At 39.1% G+C, this 20,465-nt stretch overlaps 1 protein-coding gene and 1 pseudogene across 1 annotated transcript in view; one reads left to right on the top strand and one right to left on the bottom strand.

The window, feature by feature from the left end:
- The window catches only part of CRB1 (crumbs cell polarity complex component 1), a 281,561-nt gene that overhangs the window by 58,549 nt on the left and 202,547 nt on the right, over nucleotides 1–20,465 (top strand). The window lies entirely within an intron of this gene.
- On the bottom strand, nucleotides 11,225–11,343 carry LOC112066698 (uncharacterized; annotated as a pseudogene).

Here is a 20,465-nt window from a genome sequence, read left to right as displayed (position 1 = left end):
CGAACGCGTGTCCCCTGCATCGGCAGACGGACTCTCAACCACTGCGCCACCAGGGAAGCCCTTCCTTAGATTTTTTTACCCGATATTTTTTTTCCTATTCCGGAATTCCGTTCAGAATACCATGTTATATTTGGTTCTCAAGTATCCTGAGGTTCTTTTTGGCTGTGGCAGTTCCTCTGGCATTGTTTTTGATGACCTTGACAATTCTGAGGAGTACTGTTTAGGTATTTTATAGGATCCTCCAATAGTGGAATTTGTGGGATGCTTTTCTCATGGTAAGACTGGAGTTATGGGTCATTGGGAGGAAGATCACAGAGGTAAAAGGTCATTCTCAAGATATCACATGAAGGATCTGTGCAATCAACATGATTTATGACTTCTCTCTGCTTTTTTTTTTTTTTTTTTTTCGATTTATGACTTCTGATGTTGACCTTAATCACTTGGGATGTGGTATTTGTCAGGATTCTCCACTGTAAACTTTTTTCCCTTTCTGTACTTTCTTCTTAGGAAGGAAGTCACTATGCACTGCCCACACCTAAGGAGAGGAGAATTATGCCCCCCTCTGGGAGAGCAGAGCATCTACATAAATTACCTGGGGTACTTCCGCATGGGAGATTTGGCTTTTCTCCACCGTTTATTAATTTATTTGAGTATTTATGTCACTATGGAGTCATGGATATTTATTTTGTACTCTGGGTTATACTACTAATACTACTACTACTTTACTGTTTAACACTTACTGTCTAATACTACTTTACTGTTTTGTTTCTCAAGTTGTTCTAGCTTTGGCCACTGGGAGTTCCTTCACTTGGTTCCTGTTCCCTTTTATCGTACTCCCTATCAACGTGAGGTGCTTTACTTCCTGACTTTCTGTCTCTGCAAGATGTTCCAGACTTGTCTTGTGTATTTCCTGCCCCAGTCCTACCGTAAGCCATTGCTCCCGTGAGCCCTGGTTCCTTTTCACTAGAGAATGGCAATAGAAACCAATGATCTGAATGTAAGGTGTGCTTGGTGCCACTGGGGTATCATTTCTTTCACGCCATCTCAGCTGATAGAGCGCAGAAATATATATGTGTATATACACATTTCCTCACATATATCTATAGGTACCTTGGTGCATATATTAAGCTAAACATGAGTTTATGTCGATGTGTCTAACTTCATTACCACAGGGATCATTCCAGCTCCCTCCCCTTCCTTGTCTGTAAATTCCCACTCCAACAGTGAGGAACCTGCCATCTGCCATTCATTTACTTAATTGTTTAAATTCAGTAAATATAATTTTAAAAGTATGTAAAGTATATGGGAGTGTCAAATTCTTAACGCATAATCCTGTAGAAATACCTTTATCAATTTGAGCACACTACTTATGTGCATTTCCTTTTGTCTTTAGTCTTAACACTTTGCTTGTTTCCTTAGGACAGCACCTTTTTCCCCACCCCCTTCTGTGTGATTGTTTTACACATTTTTTTTGCGGTCACAATCAACATTCTTTCTTGGGATCTTTGCATACAATAAAATTCACTCTTTGTGCTCTAAGGTTCTACAGGTTTTGACAAATGCTCCATTACAATAGTATACAAAATCGTTTTACTACCCTAAAAGTCCCCTGTGATTTCCCTTTTTCACCCTCCTTTCCTGTTCCCAACCCCTTGGCCGTCACCGATCATTTTATTGTCTCTATGGTTTTGTCTTTTACGGGATGGCATATAAGTGGAAGGATAAAATATGTAGCCTTTTCAGACTAGCTTCTTTCAGGTAGCAATATTCATTTAAGGGTTCTTCATGACATTTTGTGACTTGATAGCTCACTTCTTTTTATCACTGGATAGTATTCCATTGTATAGATGTACCACAGTTTGTTTATTCAACTATTGGAGGTCATCTTGGTTGCTTCCAATTTGGGGCTATGGTATTAGTTTCCTAAGGCAGCTGTAACCAAGTGCCATAAACTGTGTAGCTTAAACAGAAATTCATTCTCTCATAGTTCTGGAGGCTAGAAGTCTGAAATCAAGGTGTCAGCAGGGCCCTGCTCCCTCTAAAATGCTTCCTTGCCTCTTCCCAGCATCTGGTGGTGGTCTTCAGTCCCTGGCATTCCTTGCCTTGCAGCTGCATCACTCCAAGCTCTGCCTATATAATTACATGGTGTGCTCCCTGCATCTGTCTATAGCTCTTCTCTTCTTTTTATAAAGACATCAGTCATACCGGGTTAGGACCCATCCTAATAACCACATCTGAACTTGATTACACTTACAAAGACCCTGTTTACAAATAAAGTAAACAGGGCACAGGTACCAGGGTTTAGGACTTCAACATATCTTCTTGGGAGACATAGTTCAACCCATGATATCTATTATAAATAAAACTCTGATTTATGATGAAACTGCTTGATTAATCCCACTTTTATTGGGCAAAATTAACTTTACATGCAAATGAATTATAAAAGGATTTTAAACTTGATAAGTGCTCAGTGTAATATGTCCATATTTTTCTCTTATTTTTCCTCATTCTTTACACTATCCCCGCCTTCCACACATTAAACCTTTGGTTTTGAATTGAGGGCTCAGAAATTTCCTCCCACATAGATTTTCCTCATGACATTAGAGTCTGGTTAATATAGAGTGGCACCAGAATTGGGCATAAATGTGTTTTCACATTTTCTTGGGACAAATAGCTTAGCGCTCTTCCCCTACATGAATGTTCAATACTTTAACCTACTTTTCTTTCACAAACTGTGTTTGTTACTTGGGGCACCAAAAGATTACTGTCTTTCCTTATCAATTCAAAACAATGATTATAAATTACTTTGCTGTAAATGTATTATTTGTTGTGTTTATTAATATAATGTCATTCTTTATTTTCTTCGTATGATTTTTCCATAACAGTGAAATTGGAGGAAGGAATGTACTTAGTCATCTAGAGCTAGGTTGTTGATATTGTTATAACACACTTTATCAGTCTTCTAGGGGGTTTCCTTCCCAATTTAATAAAAAGCAGTGACTCGTCCAAAATTTTCCAGCAATGTGTTAGGCAAGTTGTCATATATTCCCTAGCCTTCTTTTTGTTCTCAGAAGAGTTCTATTACAAGGGAAACTGAAGCCAGTGTACTTAGAATAGTAACAGTATGGGACCAAAAAATAAGAATAAGGCATGGCAGTAGGTATGAGCATGACTATTCAGAGCCAAAATGTTTTGGCTGGAGCAGAAGGTGTATTGGTTCTAGAGGGAAATCGAGGTAAGATTAGTTGTCCCTAGCCTCGAGATAGGGTAATTAATACTTTTTTTTTTTTTTTTTTTTGCGGTACGCGGGCCTCTCACTGTTGCGGCCTCTCCCGTCGCGGAGCACAGGCTCCGGACACGCAGGCTCAGCGGCCATGGCTCACGGGCCCAGCCGCTCCGCGGCACGTGGGATCTTCCCGGACCGGGGCACGAACCCGCGTCCCCTGCATCGGCAGGCGGACTCCCAACCACTGCGCCACCAGGGAAGCCCAATGAATATTTAAAGTTTACTGTTTACTCACGCATTTCTTCATTGACTCCTTTATTCAACAAGTATTTATTAAGTCTACATGCTTGCTACTGCTTAGAGGGTACAGTAGTAAACAAAGAGACCACAATCCTTGCTGTTGTGAAGTTTATATTTTAATGGGGTGAGACCAAATAAGTCTCAAAAACCAAATAAGTACAATATGTAATTATAAGCTGGCAATAAGTGCTTTGGAGAAAAGCAAAGGATGAGAGACAGAGAGCAGTTGAGCCATGAGGATATCTGGGTGAATACCATTTTGGTAAAGAAAATAGGGGCAACTAGTCCTGAGGGAGGAGTGTGCCCAGAGTGTCTGAGGTATTGCAAGGTGTCCAACGTTGCTGGATTGGATGAAGCAAAAAAAGAGCAAAGTTGGAGAGGTCTCAGGGGTTTTGTTATCCATATCTCCAGTCCTACAAAGTAGCTGTTATTAAGCCAATTAAGACACCTGAGACCATGGTAGCTTCCGTGATATACCTAAACCACAGCTACAAGGTGATACAACTGAGATTTAATCCCAGACCTGTCAGATTCTAAGCCTCATACCAGCTCACAAAAGCCAAGACATGTTAAAAATTCAGGAATTTTGCAAGCCAGTTATTAAACTGCTGGTGGCTTCAATGAGCAACGGTGGAAGTAATTGCATCACAGAAATTGGCAAACACTACAAATCAGGGTGGTAGTTTTTTTTTTTTTGAAAAAAATTAGTCCTAGATAACTGAGTATCCATTTCATCTTTAAAACTTTTCCAAATTAAAAATGTTTACAGTTTCAACTGCTATTCCACTCCTGTGACTAATATCTGCAGAGGCAAAACTTGCTCCTATGTAACCTAGATTAAACTTTCTGTGGTCTTTTTGGTTCTTCACATAATTGTGCTGGTAATTCCCAAATGAATGATTCTTTTCTCTGAATCCAAAATTCTTTGATCCTTACAATAAGTCCACTTTAGGCAAATTAGTGAGAGCAGAGTGCTAATGAGGCTGGGTTTATTGTTCAATCTCAGTATGGTTCTGTTTGCTTCGCACAGAGACCAAGTGTATACGACGGGTGCTGGTCAGTCTGATCTGCTGGTCTCAAATTTGTCACGTTGAACAGAAGGAGAGAGAATGGAAATAGCTCGTAGCAAATCAAGCATCACTACTGGAAAAATCAGTTGTGAGTTAGCAGCAATAACTTTTTCATACAGGGAATTCATTATTTTGATTTCATATCTGTCTATAACTTTAGTGATCCTTCCTTTTAATATAAAGAACAAATATTTATATTCAGCATTAATTTTTAAATAAGTAGAGTTCAGGACATTCAGATTTGGGCCCTGGCCCATCATTAGTTAATTGCATATCCATGACTGCATCTTTTACGCTAATTTCTCACTTGTAGAATGAGGGGGGTAGATTATATAATTTCCAGGTTCCTGTGAGAGCCACATTTTTTGATTCCATGATTATTCTGAGTAATGGAATCATAGGCTTGGATAAGTAAAGAGTGTTTTTTTTTTTAATTAAATTTTATTGGAGTATAGTTGATTTACAATGTTGTGTTAGTTTCTGCTATACAGCCAAGTGAGTCAATTATACCATATACATATATACATCCAGTCTTTTTCAGAGTCTATTTCCACATAAGTCATTACAGAGTACTGAATAAGAGTTCCCTATGCTATACAGTAGGTTCTTATTAGTTATCTATTTTATATATAGTAGTGTGTATATGTCAATCCCAATCTCCCAATTTATCACCCCCTCCTTTTCCCCTTTGGTAACCATAAGTTTGTTTTCTATATCTGGGACTCAATTTCTGTTTTATAAGTAGGTTCATTTGTACCATTTTTTAGATTCCACATAAAAGTGATATCATATGATATTTGTCTTTCTCTGTTTGACTTACTTCACTCAGTATGACAGTCTCGAAGGTCAATTCATGTAGCTGCAAATGGCATCATTTTGTTCTTTTTTATGGCTGAGTAATATTCCACTGTATATATGCACCACATCTCCTTTATCCATTCCTCCATCAATGGACATTTAGTTTGCTTCCCTGACCTGGCTATTGTAAATAGTGCTGCAATGAACATTGGGGTGCATGTATCCTTTCGAATTATGGTTTCCTCCAGATATTTGCCCAGGAATGGGATTGCTGGATCATATGGTAGTTCTATTTTTATTAGTTTTTAAAGAAATCTCCATACTGTTCTCCACAGTGGCTGTACTAATTTACATTCTCATCAGCAATGTAGGAGGGTTCCCTTTTCTCCACACTCTCTCCAGCATTTATTGTTGTAGATTTTTTTTTAAATTATTTATTTATTTATTATTTTTGGCTGTGTTGGGTCTTTGTTTCTGTGTGAGGGCTTTCTCTAGTTGCAGCAAGCGGAGACCACTCTTCATCGCAGTGCGCGGGCCTCTCACTATCGCGGCCTCTCTTGTTGTGGAGCACAGGCTCCTGACACGCAGGCTCAGTAGTTGTGGCTCGCGGGCCTAGTTGTTCCGCGGCACGTGGGATCTTCCCAGACCAGGGCTCGAACCCATGTCTCCTGCATTGGCAGGCAGATTCTCAACCAGTGCGCCACCAGGGAAGCCCCTGTTGTAGATTTTTTGATAATGGTGTGAGGTGATACCTCATTGTAGTTTTGATTTGCCTTTCTCTAATGATTTTAAATTATTTATTTATTTATTATTTTTGGCTGTGTTGGGTCTTTGTTTCTGTGTGAGGGCTTTCTCTAGTTGCAGCAAGCGGAGACCACTCTTCATCGCGGTGCGCGGGCCTCTCACTATCGCGGCCTCTCTTGTTGTGGAGCACAGGCTCCTGACACGCAGGCTCAGTAGTTGTGGCTCGCGGGCCTAGTTGTTCCGCGGCACGTGGGATCTTCCCAGACCAGGGCTCGAACCCATGTCTCCTGCATTGGCAGGCAGATTCTCAACCAGTGCGCCACCAGGGAAGCCCCTGTTGTAGATTTTTTGATAATGGTGTGAGGTGATACCTCATTGTAGTTTTGATTTGCCTTTCTCTAATGATTAGTGTTGTTGAGCATCTTTTAATGTATCTCTTGGCCATCTGTATGTCTTCTTTGAGAAATGTCTATTTAGATCTTCCGCCCATGTTTTGATTGGGTTGTTTGGGTTTTTTTTGATATTGAGCTGCATGAACTGTTTTTATATTTTGGAGATTAATCCCTTATCGGTTGCTTTGTTTGCAAATATTTACTCCCATTCTGTGGGTTTTCTTTTCATTTTGTTGATGTTTTCCTTTGCTGTGCAAAAGCATTTAAGTTTAATCAGGCTCCATTTGTTTATTTTAGTTTTTATTTTCATTACTCTCGGAGGTGGATGAAAAAAGATATTGCTGCAATTTATGTCAGAAATTGTTCTGCCGATGTTTTCCTCTAAGAGTTTTATAGTATCCCATCTTATATTTAGGTCTTTAATCCATTTTGAGTTTGTTTTTGTGTATGGTGTTAGAGAATGTTCTAATTTCATTCTTTTACATGTAGCTGTCCAGTTTCCCAGTACTGCTTATTGAAGAGACTGCCTTTTCCCCATTGTATATTCTTGCCTCCTTCGTCATAGATGAGTTGACTATTGGTGCATGGGTTTATTTCTGGTCTTTCTATGCTGTTCCATATCATTTTTCACAGAACTAGAACAAAAAATTTTACAATTTGTATGGAAACACAAAAGACCCTGAATAGCTAAGGCAATCTTGAGAAAGAAAAACAGCTGGAGGAATGAGGCTCCCTGACTTCAGACTATAGTACAAAGCTACAGTAATCCAAACAGTATGGTACTGGCACAAAAAAACAGGAATAAAGATCAAGAGTGTTTTTGTAATTCACCCTGTATGACGCAGCTTTCATTAGATTATGCTGCAACAATCAAACTAAACATCTTAGCAGTTTACAACAACAAAGGTTTATATTTTGTTCCCACCTCATATTGCGGGCAGGTTGACTGTGACTCTACTTCACGTATCTTCATCTGGAGACACAGGTTGAAGAGGTAATCCCTTTTTAGAACTGGTGTTTTCACAGCAGAAGGAAAGAGCGTTGGTAGAACCATGTCATGGCTTCAGTGTGTATGTGACCTATGTCAGTCTGGCTCATATTTAATTCATCAAAGCAGGTCATGTGGCTAAGCCTGATGTCATTGAACCGGGGATATATTAAGGCAGAAAATATTTGAAACAAATAGTATGGTCTGCTTTACTTTTCCCTTGTTTCCAACTTCCAGAGGGAAATTTCTATACAAATTTATTTAAATAAACATTAAGGATGAATATTAAAAATTTACTGACATTGACAAACATTTCAACAAATATTTATTAAGTAGTTAATATGAGCAAGGTATTGACTATAGAAAATACCATTGTTCTCCAGGCAAATCTACACTGTAGTGGGGTGGACGGATGTATAAAGGCTGTTCACACATTGTTGTCTAAGAGAATAATCATGCTTTAAAGTATTGTCAGAGATCTATGCATGTACCTAGGCATTCCTTTCCAATGTAGATAGAGAAAATTTAGTCCAAAAAATCAAACTAGTCTTGTGATACAAAGAAATGTTTTCTGAAAGGAAATATAATCAAGCTTGCTTTGAAATCATTAACCCTACTAAAATTAATTATATTTTGAGGTTAAGTTCAACTCAGAATTTAGGCAATAGCATATCTGGTTTTGTATATTATAAATTCCTAGTTATCTCCATCCTCATTTCATTTACTGATATCATTAGAAACTTGAAAGGAAAAACTGTTTCTTCCTCTACTCACCAGTCTTCTCACACCCAACACAGTCAACACTCTGGTCACCAACTGTTGGGTAGTTTTGCTCTCACCAAGCAATTCTCCAACTCTCTGTGCAAACCAACTGGGTGTCCTACATTTCAGCTAAATTCTGATGCTGCCTACCTGGGGCTAGCTCAGACCCCACAGGTTAAGGGCTCAGTCCCACTCCCATCTCCCCCACTTCAGACACCAATTGCAAGTCTAGGTTGTCACCTGTGCTTCTGACTGGCTGGCTATAAATCAGAGGTTCCCACAACCACTTCCTCAGGTTTGATAATTTGCTAGAGTGGCTAACAGAACTCAGTGCGAAAACAAGTTTACTTACTAGATTACTGGTTTATTATAAAAGGCTTCAACTCTGGAACAGCCAGACGGAAGAGATGCCCAGGGTAAGGTGTGGAGGCAGGAGGGACGGACTCAGAGCTTCCAAGCCCTCTCCAGGCGAGCCACCCTCCCAGCCCCTCCATGGGTTCATCAACCCAGAAGGTCTCCAAATCCCCACAGTTGGGTGTTTTTATGGATGCTTCATTACGTAGGCATGGTGATCAAATCATTGATCACAGGTGATTACCTCAACTTCCTGTCCCTGTCTCCTCCCCAGAGGTCAGAGGATGGGGACGAAAGTTCCAACCCTCTACTCCCTTGGTTGGTTACCCTGGCAACTAGGTCCCATCAGGTGTTTATCTAGGGGTTTTCCAAAATCACCTCGTTAACATAAACACTGGTGTGCTTGAAAGGGCTGTTATGAGTAACGAGGCACTGCTTTCACCTTTATCACTGGAACTATCAATATTTCAGGAACCAAGGACAAAGACCAAATAAGATAAAAATGATGCTCCCAGGGCTCTTAAGAAATTACAAGAATTTGAAGAGCTATGTGCCAGGAACCATGGATGAAAACTTAAAAAATATATATCTTATTATATCACAATGTCACACACCTCTGTGAGAGGCTGGGTAAGGAAAGAGAAGAGAAATAAAATGGAAAGATTTACATTTTAAGTATCAATGCCTGAGAGTTGCGTCAAACTCACTATTATAAGAAGCTATTATTAAAAGATGAACTGAGCCATATTAAAATTTTAAGAGTTTATTTGAGTAAAAATAGATTTGAATGCCAAATTGCACAGTCAGAATTTGGAAATACTGATTGCACTATTTATGAGACCTTCTAAATTTTGGTACACTGGACAATTTAAAATTTTTGGTGCCCTGAATTATATAGCCTTTGGGTAGAAACAGCATCAGAGTCTGCCTCCAGACTTTGGGCTTGATGAAGAAAAACATTAATGCAAATATAATGGGCAATGAGAAGTCAGAAAATATAATCAAAGGAGAGAGATGCAGTGGGAACGTCATCAGTCCAGCCTGTGAATAGGTTCCACCTGTGAATAAGGACCTATTTCTTAAATCATAAGAAATAAAGGTATTAAAGACTGTGTATCATGTGTTCATCACCAGTGCATGTGCTACAAGTATAATTTCAAATATCAACGTACTGTATATTCTCAAAGGGAATTTGTTGTGAGACTGGTGAATTTCAAAGAGCCATGAACTTTGGGAATAAACTGACTTCCAAAAAATCTAAATATCATACTGACCATGTATGCTATTAAGCACATTTCTCTAAGGCTTTTTTCCCCCCTCAATAGGTAATCATGAACACTGGAATTGTTTAGAGTGAAGATTGTCACAAAGATATATCTCATTAATTCTTAGGGTCAATTGTGTGCCTACCATCAGTATAATTGTTTATTTTTTAGGTGAAGGGTAGTTTTTATTATGTCCTTTTCCTGGGAAATATTTCACTGTTAATTGATCAAAGCTGATGAATTCATATTTATGAAGGCAACATTTTCTTATGTAGCTCTATTTTCTTTTGCTATTTTATGGAATATATGTAACCATATTTTGTAAACTAAATTGGTCAGTGAGATTGTGTGTACAGCAATAGTTTACACAATTTAAAGTGTAAAATAAACACATGGGGGGTCATTTAAATAATGGATTTTTTTTATGGGTTCTAAATCCAGATGTTATGATTCAGTTATTCCTGGTGGGACCCAGGAATCAGGTTTTTTCTTTTCCTTAAAAACAAACCCCACATGACTGTGATGCATGTCTTTTACAGATTAGACTTTGAGACACTAATCCATAGTTTAACAAAGTAGGAGTTGGTAAATGATCGATTCTTAAAGTGTGGTGAAAACTGGCATGAGGGAAGAAGTGGGGAGAGTAGGGGAGTAATAGGGGTAAGAAAAAGGCGAGAAGCAGCCAAGGGCACAGTGCATCTGGGACCTATTAATAGAAAAAGGGAATGGGGAAGTGACTGAGATGAGGGGCTTTGGGCAGGGTGCACATGAGAAAAGGCTTTAAGTGCCGCAATGGACAGTGATCAGATAGTCACAGGTGCCCAAATGTTTTCACACCGTGGTCCAAAGAGAAAGGATAATACATGCATGCCACACTTACCACGTAGTCATGACTGTTGGCAGCAGGGGTGACCACTTGGTGGCCTGCGGCTCTGGCAACCCTGTAACCTGCTCTGGGCACACGTTTGGGAAGTGCCAGTGGAGGACATGGGAAGCCACTGAGGGACTTGAAACAGGAACACTGACACGGCCACAGTGAGGAGGTTCTGGAGGGCAAGGCTGTTAGGTCAGAGACCTCAAATGAAATGATGGGGCCCTGAACGGTGTGGTTATAGTAAGGAGGAAGAAACAAGGGTGGACTTAAAATATTTCGGGGGGAAATCAGCTTCATGTTTGATGAGAAATGAGAGAGGGAAAGGGAGTATCGTAAAGGATGACTTCCAGGCCTTCAGCATGCCCACCTTAAGTAACGCTATGATGTCATCATCTGAAATCGTAAAGGCAAGGAAGAAAGTAGGGTGCATACTTACACTTTTTTTTTTTAATGCCTACAGCACCAGGTATTCCCAGACAGTCTCCCACCCAAGTACTAACCAGGCCCGACCCCGCTTAGCTTCCAAGATCAGATGAGATCCCACGCGTTCAGGGTAGTATGGCCATAGATGCAGAGTTACACTTTAAACCCGTCTATTTTGAAATATAATTGGGACATTCAGGTGAAGATGTCCATCAGGCAGTTAGAGACGCCCCTCCAAAGTTTAAGGGAGAAACTCAATTACGGATAAAGGGTCGAATCCTCACTTGCTAATTCAGTAACTACCATTGAGCCCACACTATGGACCATTTTCCATGACAGGAACAGGGCACACAAATATCTGAGAGGAGTTCTATAAAGTATTTTCACATTGTGTATCAAAAGCCTTAAATAAGAATGTTCATACCTAACGACGTAGAAACTCTTCGAGAAAAATAATAATTGAAAATTAGGGCAAAGATTAACATGCCAAGGTAGCCATAACATTTGCATATAGTGAGAAATTAGAAATAACTTTAATGAAATCAATCAAGCACATTTGTACTAAGAAAATATTTGAAACATAAATTGTGTTGCTTTAGGCTCTGGTATCTAGAGATGCTTTCAAAGACAAACAAAATCCAGAAACCAAAATGAAATTAAAGTAATTCAAATGTTTCCTGGGGTCTCTTAAGAAAAAAAAACAAAAAACAGAATATAATACACAGAAAAACTTCAAAAAATACTTTCTCCATTTTTATGTTCTCAATATCTCTACTTCCCAAAGTCCAGTCTCTCAGCCTCCCCAAAGCTCCTAGCTCTTGAAGTCCTCATAGGCCCCCCTTTCTTGCCTCTTGGAAATAAATCTCTACTCTCCTAAAAATTCCCTGTCCTAGATTTTCAAGTTCCATTTCTCTCTTTTTCCATTATATTAATTTTGCATCACAAAAACCCAGGAACAAAGCTGGCGAGGATAAAATGTTTCATAGAGGTTAGGGGAGGGGTTAGGGAAGATGAGCAAACAAAGCCAAATTTCCTCTAGTGAATAAGGAAAGAGGGAAAGAATGTCCACACTTATTCAGAAGATAACTTTTGCCTCTCAAAAAATTGTAAGTGATAAAAAACCCATGCGGGATGTGAAATTGTATATCATGTACAACACACAATATGTGATGTAAAAGATAGGCAAAATTTTTAATCACCATAGAATAGTATTTGTACTAAAATTTTATTTCAAAATAGTATAGGTATTCCAACAATTCTGGGCTTAAATTTTAAGTCACAAAGCTTCTGCTAACAGAAGGAGCTATATAGGGACAAAAATATTAAGTAAATATTTGCTGTTTTTAAGATGCCAAAAATATATACTTATTAGAGAGAAATCAGTTTCAAAAATATGTCAGAAATGAGAAATAGTTTATTTCAATTGTAAGGTGAGTGACCTTGAACCATTTTACTTAAACTCTGCGTTTTCCATTCCTGCAAAATGGAAATGGTGATTATGTCCAACTGCATTGTAGTATTGTGAGGACTGAATAAATTCATGTATGCGCGACATCCACTCTGCTCTACCAGTAGCTGAGGTCTTAACTTCAGATTGACAGTCAAACTCAAAAATTCACCGTAGGCTTCAGCAAGCACCAGTTTTGGTTATCTTTAAGAAAGTTTGCAGGACAAGCATCATGGCACGCAAAACAACTCGGCAGTAGTCCCATATCTCCTAGGTACAGCTCTCAGTGTCCTGGCCATCCTGCACACTGGGTGTGTGGCATCACAAGGGGCAAAGTTGACTAGACACAGCTTCAGCCCAGCGTAGCCATCGGCTCTGAGGTCCTTTCAGCTTTTATAATGAGCCCTGTGCCTATACCCTCTGTGGGTCACATCTCCCCAGGTTGACATGAATAGCCCCCATGCTCCAGGACAGCTCCATTCCATTAGTTCCCAGTTACTCATAGACAGCCTTAATGATGATTACAAGTGCTTAGTGTGGGACATGGGATTCTCACTTATCTTGCATCTGATTTAGATGCAACTATTCCTCATTTGCTGCTGCAAGACTAAAGGTCAAATCTTCAGGCCTGCTTTACACAGACACATAGTAAGCACATAAAGATCTTACAATCATTGCATTTGTCTTTCAAAAATGGATAAATCAAGTGTTCATTATAATACTATAATTGTTTAAAAAAGAGAACAAGGAAACCCACTGCTTGGTTGACATATCTTTTCTTCCTTGATGGTTTTTTTAAAATGATCATTGCTGAAATCAGATGTTCACCCTATGCTCTGTCACAATCCTTTCACTTCTAGTAAAATCTAAGCCTACTCTGTCCTTGAAAGCAGTTTGTGCTGCAGGTCAATAATTATCATGTCATGTAACAATTCAGTGTAGCAGGAGTGAGGGATTATGACAAGTTGTGGTCTTGAGTGTAAGTGGCTGAAATAGGTCGAGAGTGAAGCCTACTGAAGTGTGAGATGGTCGTTAACCTGTGAAGGATGATTCTGATCAACACTGAAGTCCCTCTGGCTGGGAAGTGACCTGGATGGTAGTTGGGATAATTGGTTGGAAGGAGTGGAAAGGCGAGGCTCCATGTGCTCCAAGGGCATGGCTTCTAAGAAGATTGTGCAAGGAAATCATGGCTAAACTACTTTGAATGATAAGTGACCATGGATTGGGGGGTCAGAGCGTAAAAAGAGAGAATTTGGAAAGAAATGGAGGTGGGGGGAGAGCTTGGTCAACTTGGCAGAGGCCACAGCCTCCGGAGAAAAATAGCCAGTGAAACGTTCCTCTCCGTGGGGTGTTCAAAGGGCGAGGAATGAGAATGTCAGAGTCTCAATTTTAACTCCTCTGTATTACCGCATTTTAAAGCCTCTCTGTCCCTCCAAACTTTCCGTAAGATTTTATTACCTTTCTAGCCTCGGGGAGTGGAATTGTGAATAATGGTGGAACTGAGCTATGAACAGTATATTGTGACTCCCATTTGCCTCCCTGCTGAGGCCAAAGTGATGGGAACAAGGGTTTTTTGAGAGATCAGAGTCCAGAAGTTTTGAGAGGTGATGCTGACTCAGGAGGCAACCTCTTCCCATTTTCACCAGAGGACGAGCCTGCCAGGGAAACACACATGCTGATTAAATAGTGAAGAGAATCATCGACATAGAATTAAAGCTGTCTCAATAGATCTTACTTTTAAGGAATTATTAATTTATTTATTCTCTGAATTAGAAAAGAATCTATTTTTTATAAGGTTTTCCTGGCCTGTGTGAGTGTCTAGGACTTCTTAGCCAGCACAGTAAAGTCACAGTGTTTTTCTAGAATTAATCTTCAGTGTGATCACAGGTTCTCAGTACCGAAGGACCCCCGGGTGCCATGGAAGCCCTCTTAATGCACCACCCAGCCCCGTGATTTTATAAAGAAATCACTGACGCACGTCTCATTTTTTGCATTATAATTTTATAAAAATTTTGTTTATATCTGTAATTTAAAGGAAAGCCTTATGGTCATCAGAGATAATGAATATTTGATTTGATTATTTAACTATCTGAGTCATTTTGTCTCTGGTTCACGGGTAAAAGGAAAACTGTTTTGAATTCTATTAATTTTTTTACTTCATCGAGTATTGGACATTTATGAATAAAAGTTCATAAAGATCAGAGAATTCTCAAATTAAACTTAGGTTGATAGATTCATTTATTGTGTAATATTTATATGCTTTTGAAATTCCAAAAATTCACATTGTATCATATATTCAGAGGTCACAGGACAGGTAAAATGAATTTCTGGAATATAGACTGAATAAATAGGAGTTAATTAAGAAAGAAATGTCCATCGACAGATGAATGGATAAAGAAGATGTGACACATATATGCAATGGAATATTACTCTGCTATAAAAAGAAATGAAATTGAGTTATTTGCAGTGAGGTGGATGGACCTGGAGTCTGTCATACAGAGTGAAGTAAGTCAGCAAGAGAAAAACAAATACCATATGCTAACACATATGTATGGAATCTTAAAAAATAAATAAATAAATAAATGGTACTGATGAACCTAGTTTCAGGGCAGGAATAAAGAGGCAGACATAGAAAATGGACTTGATGACATGGGGTGGGAGGGGAAAGCTGGGGCGAAGTGAGAGTAGTAGCATCGACGTATATACACTGTGGAATGTAAAATAGTTGGCTGGTGGGAAGCAGCAGCATAGCACAGGGAGATCGGCTTGGTGCTCTGCGATGACCTAGAGGGGTGGGATAGGGAGGGTGGGGGGGAGGCTCAGGAGGGAGGGGATATGGGGGCAGGTGTATGCATATGGCTGATTTGCTTTGTTGTGCAACAGAAACTAGCACAGTATTGTGAAGCAATTATACTCCAATAAAGACCTATTAAAAAAAAAAGAAAGAATGGTAGAACTTGATGATAAAGAGGCTGAATTTGGTAAACCCGAAGTTGGGAAGATAAAATAAAGTTGGTCCTAGCCCTTTGAACAGTAGAGTAACTTTAACCTACTGTAACCAACCTGGTATCTTCTCCAAATCTCCTGCTGCAATACCTGACATTTCTCTTCATTGTTTGTTGCTTTCGTTAGTTCAAACTCTCCAGAAGGTTCATTTATGAAAAGACAATTCCACGTTAATTCATCAATCCATCAACATAGATTTACTTTCAGTTTCTTAACTTAGAGACTTGAAACAACAAGACCTAAAGTAGATCACCTGTGGAGAGCTTGGAAAAGATTGTAAGCATAAGAAACTGGTTATCGTGACCCCTATAGTGGAGACCCTGACTGACCCCAGTACATCATAGGGATACTGACTTCTCATTGTGAGAGAGACAGACGCTAAAGAAAGATGCTGGAGGCAGTAATAAGGCAAAATTCACTCATGCTCAATTTATCTAAGTCTTGTCTGAAAATTCTAATTTTCACTCTACTCGTGAAGGAAAAAGAAATACAACTAATCAAATGATCCACCAGGAATTGCCTTCCTTCTTAGTTATACAAACTTGGGTAAAAATAAATAAAAGAAGGGGATTAAGAGGTACAAACTTCCAGTTATAAAATAAATAAGCCATGGGGATGTAATGTACAGCAGAGGGAATATAGTCAATAATATAGTAATAACATTGTATGGTGATGGATGGTAACTAGGTTTATTATGGTAATCATTTCATAATGTATGAAAATATTGAATCACTATGTTGTACAACTGAAACTAATATAAAATTCTAAGTCAGTTAAACTTCAGTAAAAAAGAACAAGTACAAAAAAATAGAAATTCGTTACATTTAAAGATTATGTTGCATTTAAATGTTATATTCTATTCTTAATTTTTTGAGGAATCTCCACACTGTTCTTCATAGTGGCTGCACCAATTTACATTCTCACCAACAGTGCAGTAGGGGTCCCTTTTCTCCACATGCTCTCCAGCATGTTATTTCTTGTTTTTTCTTACCCTTTTGATAATAGCCATTGTAATGGGCATGAGGTGGTATCTCATTATGGTTTCGATTTGCATTTCCCTGATGATTAGTGATATTGAGCATCTTTTCACATGTCTGTTGGCCACTGTATGTCTTCTTTGGAAAAGTGTCTATTTAGGTCCTCTGCTCATTTTTTAATTGGGTGGTTTGTTTTTCTGATGTTGAAATGGATGAGTTCTTTGTATATTTTTGGATATTAACCCCTTATCAGATATATTACCATATGAGCTAGCTATTCCACTTCTGGGTATTTACTTGAAGAATACAAAAGCACTAATTCAAAAAGGTATATGCACCCCTATGTTCACCACAGTATTATTTTCAATAGCCAAGATATGGAAACAACCCAAGTGCCTAGTGATGGATGAATGGATAAAGAAGATGTGGTATATATACATATGATGGAATATTACTCAACCATAAAAAGAAATACAGTCTTGCCATTTGTGACAATGTGGATGGACCCTGATGGTATTATGCTAAGTGAAATAAGTTAGATGGAGAAAGACAAATACCATATGATTTCACGCATATGAGGAATAAATAAATAAATAAAACACATAGATACAGAGAAAAGAATAGTGGTTACCAGAGAGGAAGGGGATAGAGGGAGAGCAAAATGGGTAAAGGGGGTCAACTGTACAGCGATGGATGGAAACTAAACTTTTGTTGATGAGCACACTGTGGTGTATACAGAAGTCAAAATATTGTTGTTCACGTGAAATTTATATACTGTTATAAACCAATGTTACGTCAGTACAAATAAATAAATAAATAAATAAATAAAAGTTTTTAAAATTAAAAAAATAAATAAAGGTCATATTCTGAAGGGCACTTCCACTTCTGAGCAAGATGGAATAACAGGGACTGGAATTACCCTCTTGTCTGAAGCAATTAAAAACTTGACAATATATATGAAATAATGGTTTTTAAGACATGGCTATCAGGTAATAAGAGACAGTCATCGCCAAGTAATGAGAAACAAACAAGAGAGCCCTAAAATTTCTTGAGCTTACGACCTTGAGAGAGTTTCCAGGAAACAGCATTGGGTGAGGGGACCCAAGCTGAGCCCAGCAAATCACTGAACTGAGAGGCGAAGCTGAATGTTTGAGGAGACTCTGCCAGAAAGAATTCTCAGTATAAAGTTCCTGAGAGGAGAATTGCTGCTCAGAGACAGAGGACCAGAGGCATGCAGAGGCTTCCTCTTGCATATTCAGCTGAGTTCTGATCAGCTCATGCATGTGAGGCAACTACCCAAGACCTGGGAAAGAATATGACCTGAAATGATCAAAGATAATAGCACCCAGCACTCACAGAAGACTGAGAAGAGTACCTGTCCCCACCTGCCAGACTAGATAACCTCATAATTGATGGGACATTGGGTAAACAGAGGAACCTGCCTCAGTAGTGGTATAATTAGCTCTGGACTCGGCCTACTCTTGTCCTACTCAACAAATCTTAAAAGCAAATCTGAAAGGATTAAACTACTTCCAAATAACTTAACTGCATCACACAACAAAGTTCAAGAATATATATAGGAGGACAAAAATAACCAGTACCTAACAGGGGTAAAGTTCACAAATAACAGAGGCATGCAAAGAAACAGGAAAGTAAGACCCAAATGAAGAGAAAAATCAATCGAAACTGATCATAAACTGACACAGATGTTAGAATTAGCAAATAAGGACATTAAAACAGTTACCACTGTATTCCAGATGTTCAAAAAGTTAAGTAGAAATGTGGACAGTATGAGAAAAGATTTAAGTCAAACTTAAAGAGATTAAAACAACAGTGTATGAGATGAACAGTACCCTGGATGGGATTAGTGGCAAATTAGACATTGAAGGAGAGATTAGTGACATAGCAATAGAAACTGTCCAAAATTAAACAGAGAGAAAGAGCATTTAAAAAGAAAGCAAACAGAAAAACACACCAAAACAGAGCATCAGTGAACGTTCTACAACTTCAAGAGGTCTAATATATGTATAATTTGAGTCCCTGCAGAAGGGGATGAGGAAAAAAAATACTTGAAGAAATAATGGCCAAAGTTCTCCATGGGCCAAACTTTTCTAGTGGATGAAAACTATAAACCTGCAGATCAAACAACAACCATCCCCCCCAAAAAAAACAAAAAAAACCCACCCAACAAACTCAAAATTCCCAAGCACAAGAAACATAAAGAAAACTATACAAAGGCACATCATAATCTCTTTGCTCAAAATAAGTGATAAAGAGAAAATCTTAAAGGTAGCCAGCGGAAAACAAGACACGTCATACAGAGGAACAGAGACAAGACTGTCAGCAGATTCCCCCTGGGTGGATAGGTAACTAGTGAGGTACTGATGGCAGGTTGATTATATTTTACCACTTCTGAGGTGGAGGGGGCAGTGATTTACTCCCACTGAAATGGACAATTAGTCTGTGCTTGGGTTTTGTTCCTCCTACCCACCTTATCTGTCAAAGCAACACAGTCTCTACAGTCACCATCATGCCATTCTATCTGAAATTGTATCCTTCTTTCCCCATTTCTATTCTGTTTTGTATCGGGAATGTTGTTTATGGTTAATATAGTTTAGGTCATGGGTTACAAAAGGTCAGGATAGAATTTTCACTGGATGAGGAGAGAAAAGGCCATCAACCAGTATGGTAGGCAACCCTAAGATGGCCCACCGTGATCCCCCGGCAATATTCATCGTTGTGAAAACCCTTCTTCTTGAAGGGACTGAACCTGTCTCCTAAGGAATAAAACAACACAAAAACAATGGATGTCACTTTTGAGATTAGATTACAAAGAACTGTGGCTTCTACCTTGGGTGCTTTCTCCCTTTCTCTTGCTTGCTTGCTCTCGGGGAAGCCACCTGTCATATTGTGAGCTCTCCTGTGGAGGGGATCACATGGCAGAGAACTGAGGCCCCAGGATAACAGCCAGTGAGGAACTGAGGCCCCAGGATAAAAGCCAGTGAGGAACTGAGGCCCTCAATCCAATAGCATGCAAGGGACTAAACTCTGCCAAAACCACACAAGTGAGTTTGGAAATGGATCCTCCCCTCATTAAGCGTTCAGATGAGACTGCAGCCCCAGCCTAATGAAGAACCTTGAGTCAGAGGTTTCCAGCTAAGCTTTGCCTAGAGTCCTGACACAAAGAAACTGTAAATTAAAAGATGTTTGTTGTTTTGGAGGTGATTTGTTATGCAAAAATGGATAACCACTACACTCATAGATCCTGGAATTGGAGGACGCTGTGAATGAGGAGAATATGAGGAGAGAGCATTCTGGTGTTTTCTTTTATAGGAGGAATAACTTCATTCTGTTAGGTGGGAGTATATTGTTTTTTATTTTATTTTTTGAAGTTTAGGCATGGAACAGTGGTGTGTGTTGATGGCCAATAGGCGTGCATATTATTACACGAGTTTTGCTGAACAACAATATTTGAAAACGCTTTTTGTATTTAGGCAATTTCCCACTTTATAAGTTATCTCTTCCCAAGATAAGAGTCAGACTGCTTGGTGGCTAGAACACAAGGCAGGAAATCTAGACTCTGCCAATCAGACATAATATATGCATGAAACTTGGATTTGGAAGTGAACAGATGAAACGGCAGCTCTGCCCAGTGAAATTGGTATAACATATTCAGGCAAGCATGATGTGATGATCATGGAGCTGTTTGTTTTTTCTTCAAATGCAAGTGGGCGGAATTCTGGCATCCAATACTGAAAGTTACCAAGACGCAGAGACAATGGAGTTTCCCTTAAAGCAGTCCTTGTGGGATGGCCGAACACTTCAGAGCCAAGACCTCT

This window comes from Physeter macrocephalus, chromosome 4 (assembly GCF_002837175.3).
Source record: "Physeter macrocephalus isolate SW-GA chromosome 4, ASM283717v5, whole genome shotgun sequence".
NCBI classification, from domain to species: Eukaryota; Metazoa; Chordata; class Mammalia; order Artiodactyla; family Physeteridae; genus Physeter; species Physeter macrocephalus.
The sequence above is the reverse complement of the archived record's forward strand: the minus strand, read 5'-3'. Positions and strand labels throughout refer to the sequence as shown.